We start from the raw sequence: 19,776 nt of genomic DNA, 5'->3' as shown, positions 1-19,776 counted from the left end.
GTCCAATGTCACACAAATAGAAGAGCTGAAATTAAAACTCAGATGCCAAAATTCCAAGTTCATGAGTCTTTATACTTACTGTACCAGAGGACCTCCTTTAGAGGCTGAATCAATAGCCAATCAATATGTATTTATTAATCTGTTATCTTTCTATGAATCAGGAGATGGTTCGCATTTTTCATTATCAGAAATAGGAATTTATTTTGCTTGACTGTATATTGCAAGGGTATTTTTCTTTTTTCTAGTAGAAGGAAATAGGAAGGAAAACAAATAAATGCTTGTTAATTGAAAAAAAATGTTAATTAAAAGTGAACATTTTGTTAAGTGTATAACAATGTACTTCAGCAAGGGGCATATGTCAACAGGCAATGACAACTTCACAAAACTTATGTGAAAACTAGGTTTATTATAACAGAAATGAATATGCAAATAGAATCCAAAGTCAGAGTAAAGAGTTCACAATCTATATAGAAGTTTGCATATTTATGACAGTAGAACAAAAGAAGGAGGAAAAACCAGAAATCTCCTCCTAAAGGGATGTTAGGAGAAGGGGAAAGATAGGAAAAGGACAAAACCTCTCCCAAAGGAGAGAAGCAACACAGTGATAAAAGGGACATTCTTTACTCTTGGGAATGGCTGGACCATGAAGATAGGATGGTCTGCTTATCTGTAAGGGTCTCAGCTACACAGGCCATTTCTCAGCCTAGTGCAAACTGATTAGTGCCTATACTGACTCACAAAGATACACAGGAATTCCAATTTGGAATGCAAACATGTTCTTATGCTCAAGGTTTCCTGCACACTCTGGGTCTAGTATTTCTGGAAAATATGGCAATTCAAGAAAATGGGGTAAGTTTGATTTACAGTAAAATAAAACAAGTAGGGTCTTTAAGGTTCTGCCTTTAAGAGAATTAATCAAGCTGGGAATGGATACCCTTTTAGGTATTTGTGTTCAGTACCATTATTCCCCTGGATCACTCATGTTTGTATGATTTTTTTTGGTTCAAATAACTCCTAGGTCATGAGTAGCAGGGATGTCAGAATTGTAGGCCTGGTCAGTTTGTAGAAGATGTAAAGCTTCTATCTTGTTCATTATCATGGGAGGACTTAAATTTGGCTTTAGGAACACAAAAGCAGCTTGTGAACTGATGTTGTCTCATTCTGATCTCATAGGAGAAGGGCCATAATTCATAACATCTCACAAGAATGAGAATGGGAATCTTCTCTGTAGAATGTGATCTACTCTGTCATTCTAGCCATAGTTCCAGGCCTTCCTTATGGAACTGACCCTCTCCACAAACCTTCTCAGGACTTCAGTTTTATGGGCCCCCATTGTTTTTTTTTTTTTTTTCCTATTATCTCTAGGCAATTCTTAGAGCTCTAATACCACGATTGTTCAAATCTTGAGACTTAGAGAGGGCTTGGACTGAGGAAGGTAGAAGCAGATTTGAATTTTATGCAAACAGGTTGTTTCAGCTGTTAATTAGTATCCCTCCAGGAATTAATAGACTCAAGCCCCTGAAGAGGTTCCAATTAACTACAACCCACCACCTGTTATGTCCAGCTGTTCTTAGCCCCTTTCCGACCCTACACCATCAGTGATGAAAATTCAAGCCTTTTTACTGCTAACAAGACAATTTTTTCTAATAGAGCTTTCTAACTCTAATAGAGTTTCTAACTCTGACTGGGCTCTTGATGTGTTCTAGAATGAGTCTAAGAAGATGGTTACAAGTGACTTGGGAACTTATTCTTGTCAGTGTGAATCAGTGAACCAGACTACTGGTTCTCATTCTCACACCTCACTGCTATGCTGACATGACATCCTTCTGAATCAAAGCCCAGCTCAGGACTCTATTAAAATATTTACCAATGATAGGCCTATAGACTGGATTGACCTTTGACTTCATTACATCTAACTTACGTGAAAATTATCAAGAATTCATGTGTTATTTATGCTTATGGTCAATAAATATTAAGAGCCTTCTATATGCCAGGCAGTGGGCTAGATCCTGGGGATACAAATATGAAAAAATCAAGACAATCCTTACCCTCAAGGAGCTTACATTCTGGTAGTGGAAGACAATCCTCAGAAGGAAGCTAAAAAGTGGGATTGAGGTGGAGAGTCAGGAGGAAGATGGGAGATGGTACCTGGGAAGAAAGTTTCAACTGAGTATAGCCAGTGGGAGATAAAGTATCTATGCTGAGCCCCCTCCTTAAATGGAAATTTTGGTGTTCATGGCTTCATTATCCAGTCAAAGGAGCAGAGGTGTGAATACCAATGCTTGAGAGAAATTATTATTTTACTGTTTTATTAAAAACCAATCATTAAATTAGGATCCAGGTTTTTTCCCTTTATTTCTTTATTTCAGGCTCAATCCCTATAAAAGTCAGTTTCTGAAGTCGTGATCAATAGATGAGACTGACCTAGCCTCAAAGAACATATTCTTCAATCTTGGGTGGGAACCCACTCAAATAGGAGACCTTACTCATCTGAACTAGTGTTTACCTCAAGGAAAAGAGCCCTCATAGAGTTTAGGGTAACCTATATCAAGGAGAAAACCAGAGTGGTTTGAATGGAAATAAATCCTGATTGTTGGATTGTTGGATGTTGTCTCATGATTAAGCCCGATGGAATTGAAGACTTCTTGCCCAACTCCTCATTAAATGTCCACCAAATAGGTTTGACTTTCAGTTGTCAAGAGAATTCCCTTTCAAGTATTATTTAAAGCATTCAGGCTCTCTATGTCTTTGGTTACTGAAACCACTGACCATCAATTTATTGATTACTGGTTAACCTAATTAATAAGTTGGTTGTTAATTACCCATAAACTCTGCCTCTCAGGATTTTTCATTTTTCACAAGGTGATTGGCTCTTATAAGATGATATTTCCTCAAGAATGAGCTTCCTGTGACATGGTGCAGAGAAGTCCCAAAGGAATATCATTAAGTGAGAAATAGTAGTGAAAATGCAATTGTCTTAAAAACCTTTATTGATTATATCTGTAAAAGCCATGCTATTGGGTATCATTTCATGAGAATTTGTCTGTGGGCAAGAACTTGAAGTGATTTTTTTGTGTGAAGCTCTATGTGTATGAAACTTACATTCAAAGACTATGTTTTTGTATCTCTATTTTTTTTGTTTCCATGAATCCTCACTGAAAGCCTACTATGTGTGCTAAGCACTGTGCTAAATACTAGGTGGCTTTATGGAAGATGCATATAGGATTTGCCCTGAAGGAGTTTACAGTTACAGTTTGATCAAGACATATGAAACAGATATAATTGTATATAATCAAGTGTTAAATTTACTATAATTAAGTGGTAAAATGACTGTTTCAGATAATGATTGCTATGGTTGGCCAAGAAGGGAAGAGATCATTTGGGATGCAAAGAAGAACAGGGCATGGTTCTTGCCCTTAGGAACTTACCTAGTAGAAAGCTTGCTGAGGGATGTAGGTCCTGAGCTGTCTCTTCCAGGTGGGACCAGTAAGGAAAGATTTTGGGCAGATTGGGAATGCTCCCTGCTAGAAAATTGGCTTTAAGGCACACCAACATCTGCTATGAGTGGGACCAGCAGCTGACAGAGGGCTAACTCTCCCTACTAATTATTCTGGGTTCTTTGGACAGGAGATGATCTCGGATTCTAAGCCAAAGAACATTAAATTTAGAAGAATAGGGGAAAAAAAAGAAAAATGCAGGTGCTGGATGTTACTTATTGGCCAACATCAATGGCAAATGAGGTTTGGCTCAAATGGGGCATTTTCAGCTGGATAGTCAGCTCTGCATGTGGGTGAACAGTGAGAGGATTTAGGGACTCATCCCAATGGGTTAGAAGTATAAAAATATGTCTGGGGTCTAATCACTGGTACCCAGGCTTAGCCTCACAAAGGTGGAACACAGAAAATTCTCTTGTTTAAAAATATCTCCTCTGACTTCCTGGTATAAGCTTGGACTTGTTAGTCTGTCAATAAGCCTTTAGGAGATGGGAGGGGAGTAACTGAAAGAGTATAATGTTTCCACTCTCCTACTGTTTCACCAAAGTGTGGGGCCCACCCTATCTGTGGTACCACCTATTCTGATCTCTTTTTTTACCTAGCCTGAATCTCCTCTTGCTATGTGTTCATCAGTTCTTCCCCAAATGATTTCCTAGGAGAGAGCTAGGTCTTAGATGGGGAGGAAGATTTACACGGGGGAGGGGATCACCTACTTCCCCTTGTCTTCCAACTTTATATTAGAATTCTCAGTAATTTCCATTCTTACCACCAAGGGAAGTAAAACAAAGCCCAGGAGGCAAAATGCATCTGTTTAAACTTTGGTGAATATGTTTTCATCATCCCTGGGAAAGGCAAAAACCTGGAAGAACAAATTAAGAAGTCTCAGTTTGCTTTAATTTCTCAGCATTTGGGAGATTCTAGAAAAAAAATTTCTGCCTGTTTTCTCTCAGTCTACACTTTAATTAGCAGTCATATAGCCAGAGCTACATATTAATAGTATCTAGAATTGCTAGTTACTGTACATATGAAATGAACGATGTGAAAATAGTTCTAAGTATGGTCTCTGTCTCAGTCCAGCAAGCAAGATCAGTTCAGCTGTTGCTCATCTTTCTAAAGGCCTTCTGGGATGGGTACTTGAGCTGGGTAATTGTTCCTTCTTCATTTAAATGTCCCTCCTCCCAAGACTCTTATACTTTACAGATGTCTCTGTCTAGCTGAAGATCCAATCCACTGCCCTTGGGGAGGCAAGATGGTTTAGGACAACCTTCTTTTAAAAATTTTTGTAGTGATTTATTCATTTTAAAATATATTTTATTTCATTAAATATTTCCTAATCACATTAATTAATTAGGGGGAAGGCAATAAGGGATTTGCCCAGAGTCCCACAGGTAGTAAGTATCTGAAGTCAAATTTGAATTCAGGACCTCCTGACTGCAGGGTTAGTGCCTCTTAGCTGCCTTCCAACTATATTTAGAAAATGTTAACATTGATTTTTTTTTAGAATTTAGAATTCTGAATTCTCTCTTTCCCTTCCACTTCCTCCCCACTTTTTGAGAAAGCAAGAAGATATCTTATAATATTGATTATACATATGAAGGTTGATACAACCTGTCTTAGAGAAAGAGCCAGCTATAATAGATCAATGATAAAAACTATTTTTTATTGATGCATTTGGTTTTTAATATCAATAAACTTTTCTAATAAATCCCAACAATTAAGTAAACCATTTGATACCATGAGAAAGAATATATCTGTACCTGTAGTCTACTATCTCTCTCAAGAAAGAGCACAAGTGCATTCCTCCTTCAGAAGCAATGCTGAGTATTGCATTCAATGAAATTTGGTTTTGTTTTTAGTTAATTTTCATTTGTGTTACTATTGTCTTTTTTTGTATTGTTCAGTTGGTTCTCTTTTTGGCATTTTGCATCAAAAGAAAAGTGGTATATTTAGTGAATTTTAGGTTCAAATTCTGCTCTGGTACCTACTAGATATATGACCATGGGAAAATCATTTAATTTCTCTGTCTCATTTTCTTTAACTGCAAAATTGAGATAATAATACCTATAATATTTACTAAGTTTATTATGAAGCTCAAGTGAGATAATAAACATAAAGACGTATCCTATCTTAAAGCACTATACAAATATTAGCTATTATTATTACCATATTAATACATAAATCAATAAACATTTATTAAGTGCTTACAATGTAACAGGCACTGTATTAAATTCTGGGGATACAAAAAGAGGCAAAAGATGCTCTCTATCCTCAAAGAGCTTACAATCTAATAGATTTTTATTACTATTACCTATTCATATATGTATCCATTCTTACATTTTTCTGAATTCTTCATATTCATTGCTCTTCATAGTCATATTCCAATGTACTTGAATATATATCTATATATTTTCATATATAAAAATTACTTGGTTAGTAATTTTTATGAAGATTCCCTTTGACACTTTCTTACCTCCTTATTTCTATCTCTTCCCACTCTCTAGAATTTTGTTCATGTTCCATTCCCATAGGGTCTTACTCTCATTTGTGAGTCAACCAAGCTATTGCCAAAGAATAATGACTTTATATCTTCCAATAATATTTGCATTTTCTAAGCTATTTTCCCCAAACATTAAAGATCCCGAAGTATAAATTAGCAATAAATTTCTAGTAGAAGGTACTTTTTGTTTGGGGGAAAGGGAGTTGTTTTGTGGTACTGAATGAGAAGCCAAGGCTTTTCAAAGCCTCTCAACTCAAACTACAAAATAGGATGCTCACTTAATTATAATTTAATTATATCAGAATTGTCATCAAGAAGACTGGATTCTGGTTTCAACTTTGTCACTAATGATCTTTGTGACTTTGGCCAGATTCCTTTTCCTTCATGTAAAGTTGGATTTCTTTTATTTGAGATAACACTGTTCTCATAAGACTTCACAGGGCACTCTCTGATCTAAGTATTTAGAAACTTTGATGAACATCTTTTATCCTCTTTGTACCCTTCATATTTTTATGGGATTCAGTTGATTTCCCCTTAGACTTTGTATTACCAGATGAATGTGGCTGCATTTTATCAGTGAATTCCAGACTAATGGTTTAACCCCCTTTCCACCTTCTCAGTCTAGTCATTTAGATGCCCAAGGATGACTATTGGAAATGATCTTGCTGCCCACATTAGTCTAAACTGATGTCTTGGGGTCTTTTGTTGGCAGTGAATTTCTATAAAGGAAAACATCCTGGAGAGTGAATGAATAATAGTTGCTCACTTCAGAATGACTATTGTTCCACTGGTATTATTTTCTAGCACAGAAGGAAGAGGGACATAACCCACCTGTCCAAAACTTATGACCTGTTAAGACCAAGTAAAGAGAAAAACATACCTGTCACTGAGAACTGATGAGGCATTCAGATTCCCCGAGTAAGGTTTTCCAGAATAGAAAATTACAGAGTGTTTATTTACTTATTCTTCTGACAGATTTTATAATGGAAATCCTAAGTGAGCTCAATTTTAAGTTTTTCTCATTGAATCTTCACTCTCTATTGTAGTCTTCTTGCTCAGCTCTTGCTGTGTTTTTTTTTTTTTTTTTTTTAACCACTGGGATCTATTAGATCTATTAGATCCCAGTAGACTTGAGAACGATAAGCTTCTGGGTTTATGGAACAAGGATTTTGCTTTTAAGGCTAGGAATGCTTATTGGAAGCATGAGTCATCATTTATGGACTAAGTGTGTAAGACTAACCCCACTCCCCAGAAGCCTATAGATTCTCTACTACCTCACTATTTAGTTAATGATGTTTCCAGGGCATTATATTGATACTTAGTGGATGAGAAGTGTGAATGCCCTTGCAAAAAGAGCACTCAAACCTATCTGTTCTACAGAATCGTACTCCTTATTCTTCATTCACTTGCAGCATAGCTGTGGAAAGTCACAGTTCTTAACATTCAGAGACTTCAAAACTCAGCTCAAGTACCTTTGATTGGTCTCTGCCTTCGCTTCTCTCTGTCTCTCTCTATCTCTCTGTTTCTCTTTCTTTGTCTCTCTCCCTCCCTCCCTCCCTCTCTCTTTCTCTCTTTCTCTCTCTCTTTCTGTTTCCTAATGGCCAGAGCTTTTACCTGAAGCTTCAGTTTCATTTTCACCTTTGCATTTCTAGTGCTCAGCTCAGTACCTGGCACACAGTAGGCATTTAATAAATGTTTGTTGATTGATTGAAGCTCTCATTCTTGGCTGAGGAAAAATCAAAACATCAGAATGCTTGTGTCCTCATCTTATATAGGCTACCTTTATGCTCATAAGGCCACTTAATATACCCCAGGAACTCTCAATCATTGATTGTTGAGGTTATATTAAAGAAGACTCTAGTATCCTAGAGAGTACTAGAATTGTACTCAAAAAAACTGAATTTAAATCCTACCTCAACAATTTGCTGTCATGTAAATAAACGCTTTTTTCCTTGCTACTGAGGTGGTGAACTGGGAATATTATTTAACCTCTCTTGATATCAGCTTTCTTCACTATAAAATGAAGAACTTTGATAGAACTTATAGCTCTCACAATTCTAAATCTATGATCCTTTGACAACACAAGGGGCCTTGATTCGCCTTCATTTCCTTCTATTATAGGACCATTGCTTCCTTATTTCCCTCAACTCTACTACTTCAGGTAGAGGTGAAAATTTCTTTTCAGTCAACTTTCTCTTCCTCATGCTCTGTATCTTCATATTGACCCTTGCTGTCTGTGGATTCCTATCTAGGCCTGTATTACCTGGTTAGTGTACCTCTGGACCTCCATTGCTCTCCTTCTTCCTTTCAAAATTGATTTCTTCTTTGTGTCATTTCCTCCCTGGGCCCAGGCCCAAGCTCTCACCTAAATGTGACCTTGAAAAGGTTCTAATTAATTCAGGTTATTTAAGGATGTTAATGACTGATGACTCTAATCATGTCAGTGTTGGTATAGTAGTGAGTTTTTATCTTTCAGTTGTGCTCAATTTTTTGTGACCCCATTTAGAGTTTTCTTGGCAAAGATACAGGAATGGTTTGCCATTTCCTTCTCCAGTTCATTTTACAGATGAAGAACTGAGGCAAACAGAATTAAGTGACTTGTCCAGAGTCACACAGCTAGTGAGTATCTGAGGCCACGGTGATCTTAGGAAGAGGAGTCTTTTTGACTCCAGCGTGGCACTCTATCCATTATTATTTCTAATAATAGAAATAATTATTTCTATTTATCTTAGAGATATTATGAGATTTTGAACAAACGAGATTTTGAACAAACTACTTTATCTCTGGGCCCATTTTTTCACTTGGGAAATGAAGGGCTTGGACTAAATGATTTGGAAAGAAAGACCTTTACAGGTCAATATATTATGACCTTCCAGGGTTATTTACTAGGGATAACAGACACCTCAAAGTATAGAGTAATTCTAGGCAAAAGGAAGTAGGAGAGGGCCAATTGATAGAACGATGGAAACTTGGAAATGAAATAGTCTAGTTTTCCTTGCTACCTCTTTTTGATGTCTTATAAGCAATGATGTTGAGCCATTGTAATTCACACTAAAATAGGTCTTGTCCTGATTGTAGGAGGATAATTTTCTTTCTTTCTTTTTGTCTGTCTCTCTTCGTCTCTCCTCCTCTCTTTCTCCCTCCCCCCCGTCCCATCCCCTCCTCGTCTCTCTCTCTCTCTCTCTCTTTCTCTTTCTTTGTCTCTGTCTGTTTCTTCCTCTCTTCCCCCCCTTCCTCTTTCTTTCTTTCTTTCTCTCCTTCCCTCCCTCTCTGTCTCTTCCTCCTCTCTGTTTCTACCTTTTTCTCTCTGTCTCTTTGTCTCTATCTCCTTCTCTATCTCCTCTCTGTCCTTGTCTCTCTGTCTTTTTTTTTTCTCTCTCTGTCTCTCTCTTCTGTTTCTCTCTGTCTCTCTATCTCTTTGTGTCTCTATCTTCTGTCTCTCTCTGTTTCTCTGTCTCTGTCTTTACCTCCTTCTCTCTATTTTTCTGTCTCTATCTTTCTGTGTGTCTCTACCTCCTCTCTGTCTCTCTGTCTCTATCGCTTTCTCTCTGTCTTTGTCTCTATATCTCTTCTTGTCTCTATCTCCTTCTCTCTGATGCAGTCTCTGTCCCTGTCTCTCTCTGTCTGTTTCTCTGTCTTTGTCTCTGTCTCTGTTTCTCTCTCTCTCTCTCTCTCTCTCTCTCTTTTTCCTTTCCCCTTTGCCAAGGTCACTCTGAAGTGACTTACAGGCATCTGAAGCTATTTATGGGGAGGTGATTTACAGCCACATCCTCTCTTGTATATAAATAACAACAGAAAGCCTGGGACTCTTGTTGGTTCCCCTTGATTTTATTTTCTGGAATCTCTCCCCTTGCTCCCCCAAGGGCTTACAAAGTCACATTATTGCTCAAGGGACACAAATCTAGGCTAAGGTCCCTACATTGCTCTCCAACTGAGATGCACCTCCATTAACCATTAGCAGAAGGCTCTTTATGATCCTTCCAAAAAGATTGTTGTAAGAAAACCCATTTGAAGCTTTAAAACTCAAACAATTGGAATTAGGAAGACCTGAATTCAACTACTTTTTAGACACTTATGTGTCATTTAGTGTTAGCTGTCATGTCACAGTCCCCAGCTTGTTTCTTTCTCTGTAAAATGGAGATCATATCGACACCTACCCCACAATGTTATTGTCAGATCAGATTATACTTATAAAACACTTTGCAAACCTTAAAGCTTCACATAAAGTTTCTTCTTGTCTTTATTGATATCATCATCAGTAGCATCATCATCGTCATTAATTAACAATATTTATTTAAGGCTTACTTTATGACAGGTTCTGAGATACTAAGGAAGTAGTGAAACTGTCCCTTGTGCTCAAGAAATTTGTAATCTACTCAGGGAAAGAGAAAATAAGAAAGGAAGAAGAAAATAAACATTTATTATGTGTCTGCTATATGCCAGGCATTATGCTAAGTGTTTTACAAATATTTCAAACAGGAGGAAACGACATGTACATGCATTGAGACACACATATATATGTTTATGTGTATATAGATAGCTATAGACAGGTGATAGATAAAGAGGAGTTTAGACAGAGAATGAGGAAATAAGGAATTTGCTAAGAATTTACAATGTGGTAGGCATTGGGCCAACCCTGCTGGTACAAATACAAGTAAGATAGTCTCTGATCTCAAGTGAGACAAAGATGTAGATTTGGATAAGATAAGACAAAAAGCCTTCAGATATAGGAAACTTTCAGATGAGGAAAAATTTTCCTATTCATCCAATTCTCTATACCATATAGCCTTAGAGAGCTGCCTAGAGCACTAAGAAGATGGGATTTGTCCAGGATCATAGAACTCAGATTAGTCAGAGAGAAGACTTGAATTTAGTGCCTTTCTGAGTTCAAGGCAAACTTTTTATCCATTATTCTTCTCTCCCTCTCTTTTTCTCCTCTTTATCTTTGCTATTTCAATACTGTATAAATATATACATGCATGCATGTACATTTACAAACATTTACATATATGCACACACATGTATAGAAAATATATACATGACATCTGACATCAAAGTGAGCTATTATTATTATTCCCACTTGGATTTCAGGTAACTTCTAAAAAGATCTCTTTCTCTCTCTCTCTCTCTCTCTCTCTCTCTCTCTCTCTATCTCTCTCTTTTTCTCTCTCTCTCGTTCTCTGCTGTCTTTCTCTGTCTCTGTCCCCCTTCCTTTCTGAGATCACTTTTGTTTCTCTGTTCTTCTGGAACTCAGGACAATTAAGCTGGTGGCCAAATGGTTTTTGGGACTTCATTTCCTTTCTTTACAAAACAGGGCTAATAATTCCCATCTTATTATCTCATTCATCAAAACTCAAATGCTTTGGACACCAGGCTCTGTGGTATACTAGGTTTCACAATGAGTTTAAAAAAAAATGGAACTCTGCTGAATTTGGAGTTTGTGGAATGCTATACTCTCAATGGTGCATTTTCCTCACTCCAAAAACAAGCTGTTTATATCTGGGGAAAGCATGGAGCAAAACTTGACTTTCCAATTTTCAGTCTACATAGCTGCCCAAGTTATTTTTCTTAAAGTACAGATATGATCATCTCTTCTTCTTAAGAATGTATAATGATTCTCTATTAATTCTAGTATCAAATTTAAGAAGCTCTGTTTGTTGAAACTCAAAGTTAAAAAATGAATGCTAAAAATTTATTTTACATGTAATTGAGGGGGAAAAAAAGAGAAAAAGTCAATACAAAAGAACCTCTGTTTAGCTTTGAAAACCTTTCCTGGTCTACCATTATTATATATTACTCCTCTTCCCCGACTTTACAATCCAGTCAAATACATACATGTACATATATAGCCAAATTGATCTTCTTATTATTTCTCATACATAAACTTTTGTGTGACTTCCTAATTTCTGGAATTTCACTTCCAGAAGTTCCTGTATTCTTGAAGTCCCACCTCATTCTTACCTCTTAGAATTCTTTATTTCAAAAGTTCATGAAAGATCTACTTTCTGAATGAAAACTTTCATGATATTTACCTACCCCTCTATTCCAGTTAATAATGCTTCCTCACTTGCCTCAAATGACCTTGCATTTCTTTTTCTTTTTTTCTTTATATTTAGCAAATACTCTGGCCTTGCTTCTTAGGTGAGTGTGGTTAGATTGCCTCATGAAAACCTTTGAGTGCCCTTTAAGGAGTTAAGATGTTTTCCCCCAATGAAAAACCATGGTATGGTTTCTTTACCTGGCTAGGCACCAGTGACTTAGTAATTCAGTTCCATTTAACCAATTAACATCAATTAGCTTCTATAAAGAGATATTTACTTTGAAAATAGAGCAAGAATACAGACATTTCCCTTCAACAATTGTTACTGATCAGTGAGATTACCTTCTAGCTCTAAATCTATAAACTATGGTTCACTTTCCAATGAGATCTGATTTTCAAAGGATCGACTATGTCGCCCAATGCCACCATTTTACTGCAGAAGACTTTCAATTAGTATAGAAAGTTCCAATTCTATTTTCCAAACTTCACTTATTAAACCAGGGAAATGGATTCAAATGTTCTTAAAAAGACTTCTGGAGCACATACTCCCCTATAAAACCATAGTCCCTGGGAAGAGTGGGCTCAGACTTAACAATTTCTACATATCATTAGTCCATATCCAAAAGCAGCATCACCGCTGGATGAACACTTTTCTTAGTTACCTAACCAAAGTTTCTCCTTGCTCCTCAGGATCTCAAGATTGGCACAGATCACAGCCACTCCTGGCATGGATTCAACTCCTGGACTTCTCAAAACCCACAGAGTCATAGTCATCTTCACACAATGTCACTTTAAATTATAGAAGAAATGCACCAAGGCTTGTATTCACAAGTAACAAGTCTTCTGCAGATGGGTAAGACCTTTTCCTTTATATCATTGTCTTTTTTCTTTCAAATTATGCTTGGAAAGCTAAAAAAAAAAAAATCTGTAGAAAATAGTCCAAGGCTTTGGTTGGCTAGTTCCTCTGAATATACTTCGCTAATTCTACCTGAAGCCAATTCAAAAAGGCTTCTTGATTGGTTTCCTCAGGAATATTGAATAGAGGTAAACTCTAGGGGCAACTCTCAGGATCTACTATGATCTTGAATTTCATTCTAATCTGGGCAGCTGAATATTTCCCAATGACTCAAACAAGGGGAATTTGTAGCCTGGGCATTGTCACTGAATGCTACCTGAGACAGGTATCTATTGGTAGAATTTGAGGGAGTGCTCATCCTAGACAACTTTCTTTTTTCTCTTTCCCTCTCTTTTTCTCTACTTTTCCTTCTCCACTCTTTTTCTTTCTTTTTCTTCTTTAAGTCTAATCATGATAGTGACTCCTTAGAGTTTTGTTTGACTACCCAAGATGACAAAATTGATCCCTATTATCTTAAATTCTGTGGAACTTCCAATAACCTTCCCTCCCTCCCCCCAGGCAATTGGGGGTAAGTGACTTGCCTAGGGTCACACAGCTAGGAAGAATTAAGTGTCTGAAGTCAAATTTGAACTCAGGGCTGGTGTTCTATCTATTGCCCTACCTAGCTGCCCTATTTCCAATAATCATTGCCACTTTCAAGCTTTATAGCTCATTCTCTCCAAGGCACATTTCTGAGGCAGCATTAATCCTGCCTGTTTTGAATATTTTCTCTGTCTCTCTGTCTCTGTCTGTCTCTATCTCTGTCTGTCTCCGTCTCTCTGTCTCTGTCGCTGTCTTTCTGTCTGTCTCTATCTCTGTCTCTCTCTGAAACAGTTGGGAATAAGTGACTCGCCCAGGATCACACAGTTAGTAAGATGAATGTTTCTTTATCTGTAAAATGATATACTTGGACTCTGCCACAATCATTTCCAGCTCTATGATATATATCTATATATGAGTCTATTATCCATTACACAATAAGATTTAACTTCTCCTTTCCACCCCACTTTTGCTACAGACCTTCAATTAGCAAAGAAAGTTTCAATTCATTTACTAAACTCTACTTACTAAGTCAGGAAAATGGACTCAGATATTTTAAAAATAACCTTCAATCCCATGAGTTGAGATAAAAGGTTAAGTTAATGAGAAAACTTCATTAACTCTCAGTTCCTATTCTCCAAATGTTCCAGTTACTCAGGTTTTGTCTGTAGCTAAGGGACCTGGGAGAACTTGAAAGACTGGCTATGAAAAGAAGCAAAACTCTCTTGGGTTCTCCTTTACTCTCTGGGTACATAATCTGTTGTGAAGGTAGCTTATCTGTAATTACTTCTAATAAGTAAGAGCTTTTTTTAAATATCAAGATTTTCCCTCTTGGTTTTTACATAATACTTTGTTTTATATTCCTCTAATGAACTGAATGTTCTGTCTTTGTTTGTGTCTTATTACCCTACTAGACTATAAGTTTCAGGAAATAAGGATTTGTATCTTATCTAAATTTTCTCTTTACTCCAGTGCTTAAGTAAGATGCTCAACAAAAGATACTTTTAAAATGTTTTATGAATCCTCATTTAGTTCTCATTTGAACTTAGGGTTTATTGGTTCTGGTGGGTTTTAGTAGGATTGAACAGTTTTTTGAAAGATGTTTTGAGGTTTAATGATTTACCTTGAGGGAGTAAGTTTGAATCAGTTTATGAAGTTTGAATCAGTCACAAAATTTTCAAGTTCAACATGAGTTTAAGTTGCAACAATAACAATAATATATCTGTAGAGTACTTTATAGTTATAAAATACTTTCCAATTTGTTATCTTATTTGATGTTAGAAATAACCTGGGGTAGGACATCAATAATTTTCTTTTATAAATATAGGAACTGAAGCTCTATATTTCTAATTGACATTTTTAGAGCAACACTAGTTAATAGCAAAGCTGAGATGCCATCCCAGCTATTCTCATTTCTTGTCCAGTACATTGTGCCAATGTTCCCTCCCTTCATTTTGACTCCATGCCATTTGATTAAAAATACAAATATATTCAGAGTTTGCTATGTGTGTGGCTAGGCAGTGTGGCTAGTGAAGAAAGAGCTGGCCTAGGAATCAGAAATACTTGAGTTCAAGTCTCAACTTGAGATGAACTGGCTGTTTGATTTTAAGTAAGTCTCTAAGTCTTTGAGTGCTCAGAGTGTCTAAATTGCAGAGCAGTTGTTGATCTGCATTGATAGAGGGATTTTTATCATCTGGAGTTCTCTCCATCAATGAAATCTGTTAAAAAATGAGCAAGGCAATCTATTCAATACTGAAGAAGATATGAAGATTAAGTAAACCATGGTCTTTGTCCTAATAGAGTATGTAGTTATCATGTAAGGAATGAGGAGGACAAGCTAGATATATAAATAACTATTAAGGTCATAGCATAATCACAAGAGACAAAGGACCATACATGGTCTGGGAAGGAAAAGTTACTTGTGAATGGGTAAGTTAAAGTGGACTTAGAGTTAAATCTTAAGCATTAGACAGTATTTCAAAAGGTTAACAGGGGGTGGATAGAGAGGTGTTCCAGATACACAGATTAGCATAAATAAGAACAAAGGCAGCAAAGTACAAGGAAGTGAGAAATCTAGTTGGGCAGGTTTGTGGGGTGAGTAGGCTACAGATGAAAAGGTAGGCTGATGTCCAATTGCAAAGGACCTTGAATAGAAAACTAAAGAAATTGAACCATAGTTGAGGAGTCCGAACATCAATGAGCTATGGACGGATTTTGACTGGTATTGAGAAATGACTTTGACTTAGATCTCTGCATAAATATGTTTATTGTTCCAAATTATTTCCTGACTTCAGACTTTACATTATGACCAAGCTCTATGCATTTTGGAGGGAATGTTGAGGCTGTATTTGTACCTTCTTTGGCCCTGCTGCTGCTTTGGGGAAGTGTTGGATGTGTTTTATTCTAGAATCTCAGGGAAAGTTCAGGCTGTGGACTTGTAAGTTTTTAGTGTTCCAAAGTACTTTGAGGGTCAAGACTAATTGTTAACCTCTTCTTCTGAGCCCTGCAAGTTCCTGATCTGGGTTTGGTTCTGAGAAACACACTTATGGGCTTTCCTCTAATTGGTGTTCCTGTAGGCTACTGCTAAGCCATCTCGAAAAGCTTGCAGGTTCAGAGTGACAGAACTCTAAGTTCACTTTTTGTCTGTCATTCCTGCCCTAGTTATTCCATCACAGCCTTCTGAGTTGGCTGGGGAATGTGTGATTAGAACAAATACTCTGCCCTGCTTGTGGGATCATAGATAAATAGCTACTGCTTATTTCTGAATTTATTGTCTAGGGCAGTGGTCCTCAAAGAATTGTTGGGGTCTCTGAAACCCTTTCAGAGGGTCTACAAATTCAAAATTATTTTTTATTTCTAATATAGTAAATAGCTATAAATATAACCCATGTGAACAAAAACTCTTTGAACAGATCCTCGATGGTTTTTTTTTAAAACAACATGAAGATACTGAGAACAAAGGTTTGAAAACCACTGGTTTAGGGGCCTATTACTACTTCTAACCCCTAGAAGTAGGTCCCCTCTTTTTTCCACAATGGATTTGTGTGACCTGGAAATAAATAGTGAGCAACAAAGCTGTTAGTTAACACTTTTTCTTATCCTCTGTACGATATTAAATAAATAACAGTTACTATCCTTATTCAGATCCAAGCCGGATAGCTTTGTGGGGTACACTCCTGGCTACCAATCCCCAGTGTCCACAGACCTTACTGTTGGCTTCCCTATGCTGATCTATTTAGGATGGAACAATGACTCAGTGTGATTAAAAAAAAAAAGTCTTCATCAGGATTTGGTTTCTTAATCCTTGTAAAAGAATTGTGGAGGAGAGCCTGACTAGACTTCTTCCTGATATTTCACCATATTTCATTGGAACTGTTTTTACTTCTGTTTCTAAATGTACTTTCAATTCTCTTCTATCTAATGGGTACTTAGGATAACTCATTAAGCCCTGGCTCTTTTAAAGCCAAGGTTGTGACTCTGATCTCAATAAGAGCACTTGCATCTTACAGATTATGTGAAGTTCTGTTCATTATATTTCATAAAAGATATCAGCTTTGGTAGGATTCAGAGAAAAGCAATTTCAGTCATCAAAGAATAAAGGGCAGACTAAAAGGATGAAGGCCCTTTGTTAGGGACAGAGAGATTGAGTATGATAAAAGTTGATAAAATCTTGAAGGCTGTAGATTGGGATAACACAGACATGTTCCCTAAATCCCAGAGTACTCATAGTAGATATCCTTCTTTTCTTAACTGAAAATAGAAAAAAACAGTTTTAGTACAGTGAAAAAATCATGTCATTTATATGACGGATGATAAATTTATGAATCTTATTATCCTTAAGAAGGCATACAAGCAGAAATTTAAGTAGGTTCAATGTGATTCAGTTCAGTTTGGTTCAATTCAATTAAATGAGTATTTAGTTAGTGCTAACTTTGTGCAGGATATTGTCCTAGGCATTGAGGATACAAAAATGAAATATTCTCTTCCCCCATGAAGTTTACATTCTATTGGGGGAATATAGTGGATATGCAGATAAAGAAATATGAAATATTTATACAGATAAGGAATTATGAAATAAATATATATATATGTATATATATATATATATATATATATATATATATATATATATATAAATTCAAAGTAATTTGGGGGTATGGTAAGAGTACTAGCAAAAGGAGAAGGAGAAAGATCTGTAAAGGTCTGTATAAGTGGTATTTGAGGGAAGGGGAAGGGAAAGTGGATGAGAATAAACATTTATATAGTGCCTATTATGTACTTGGCAAAACAAACAAGGAAAAAAAATCTAGAGATTGAGGACAAAAGAATGTTTAAGATATATTCCTGACCTTTGGGAATGACATCATTTAGGATAAATAACATTGCTTGCTGCCATTGTCTGAGGCAGAATCCTAAACTGGATGACTATTAATCTGATTCAGAATGTACAGTCAAGTTCTTCTATTTCTGGGAAAAAAGGCAACAGTTTATATCTTGATATTGCAGAGTATCCCAACTGCATATATTCCATTGGTCATAAGAGGTCCCTGGAAATGGAATATAGCCAGTTTATTGCTAATCTACCCTTGCCACTAGGAAAGTTGCTTAAAATCTCTAGTAGGTCAAGAACATTATCTTTGTATATGAAAGTAGCACAAGTCAGTTACAATCATTGGGTTGTCTTCTACTTGGCTCACATCTTTGGAAATTGCTCCTTCAGCCAAGTCTTATATTGACATCTGTCCTGCAGCAAACATTTTAACCCTCTCTGCACTTTCAATTTACTCCGCTGTCAGTACATTACCATCCTACTTGGACACCTCCAGAGAAGGGAGTTTCTGGCATTTCTGTTGGTTTTCATCTTTGCCTTCCTCATGTGTGCTTCTATCAAAGAAGTGGTGAACGAGGACTGAAGGACTTGTACAGTCTGACTTTTAAATTTAGGTAGGCTGACTTTATAAATATACCAGGAAGGACAAAGGGATCCATTCTCATTTCTAAGTGGTGGCCTTAGCCAAATTCAGCATTGTGATGAAGTGGGTAGGGCTACCATATTGTTTTGGACTTGGGAACTTGTAACAACCCTGCCAGGGTATTGTGGCTTTAAAAGAGAGGTTGGCAACCTTTTCAAGGGGTCCTGCCAAAATTTTGTGTACTCCCTTGAGAGCAAAGTATGTATATATTTCCCCAGACCCGTGCATATGTCTATCCCCTCCTTCTGCCTCCTCAGCTACTGTGCCCAGAACAAATTTTATGTCTTAGCTGCCTCTTTTTGCAAAGTCTCAAATGTACCACCTGTCATGTGGCCATTAATTTTGCTTTCTTTTGGGCTTTGAAGGTTTTCCATGTGGAAATAAACCTCTATTAATCCAGGGCAAATCCCCCTGGAAAGTAATTGATCATCATAAGCTGTCAGTAGCCAATAAGTCTATAATCAGTTATGATTTCAGCAAGAATTAGTTGACAGCCAACTGAGAACAAGAATAGAACATAAAACAGCTAGTTGGGAGAGATTTGGGAAGCTTAAGAGGGCAATGGAAAGGAATAAGACTCTGAAGAGAGATGTGTATGGATGCTAGAGGCAAACTTTGCTTCCTTATCAATTCTGAGTAACATTGGCTGATGGTAATTTAGGCCACAGGGCCTTCGAGGGAGAATTTTATTCCTGGTTGTACATGGCTAACTTATGAGAAGAGCAAATACATCATGTCAGCAGGAAGTCAGATACCAGAACTGAAATCCAGCCCATACACCTGCTAGCAGACTATTCCCTGAATTCTATTGTCAGGATCTGGTGCAAAGCCACTTAGATTCAGCACATCTGCCTGGGTGAAAAACCCTTAGTGTGGCTTCTATTTTTGCTTCTCCTGCCTTGTTCCCTTTGGCAGCTCGGTGGAAATTAAAAGGCTATTTGCAATGACTAATGTTGCTAATTCTGATCAAACAAATGAAAATTCATCCGTTGCCATATTGGAGACCCACTAGGGAAGAGAATTAACACATCATTTGTGGTAATTTCTATGACAGTCTGATGAAAACAAAAAAGACATTAAAATTGGTTTCAATTCAAACCGCTGTTAGTTAAACTGCCTCCCTTAAAATATCCCATCCTGCATTGTACAATAGTGAGCACTGTTCCCAGGATGCTTGCTGCAGGCTTATTAGCAGTGACAAGAGATCTCAATAAGTTGGCTGGTGGATTAGCTTTAGCAACTTTGGAGTCTGATTTGAATTCATACTTTCAAGATTTTCCACAGCATTTTTTCAAACTCTAGAAGTTTATTTTTGCTCTGGCTTGCTCTAAAAATGT

The sequence above is a fragment of the Antechinus flavipes genome, chromosome 1, assembly GCF_016432865.1.
Source record: "Antechinus flavipes isolate AdamAnt ecotype Samford, QLD, Australia chromosome 1, AdamAnt_v2, whole genome shotgun sequence".
NCBI lineage: Eukaryota > Metazoa > Chordata > Mammalia > Dasyuromorphia > Dasyuridae > Antechinus > Antechinus flavipes.
Note: the sequence above shows the minus strand (reverse complement) of the source record.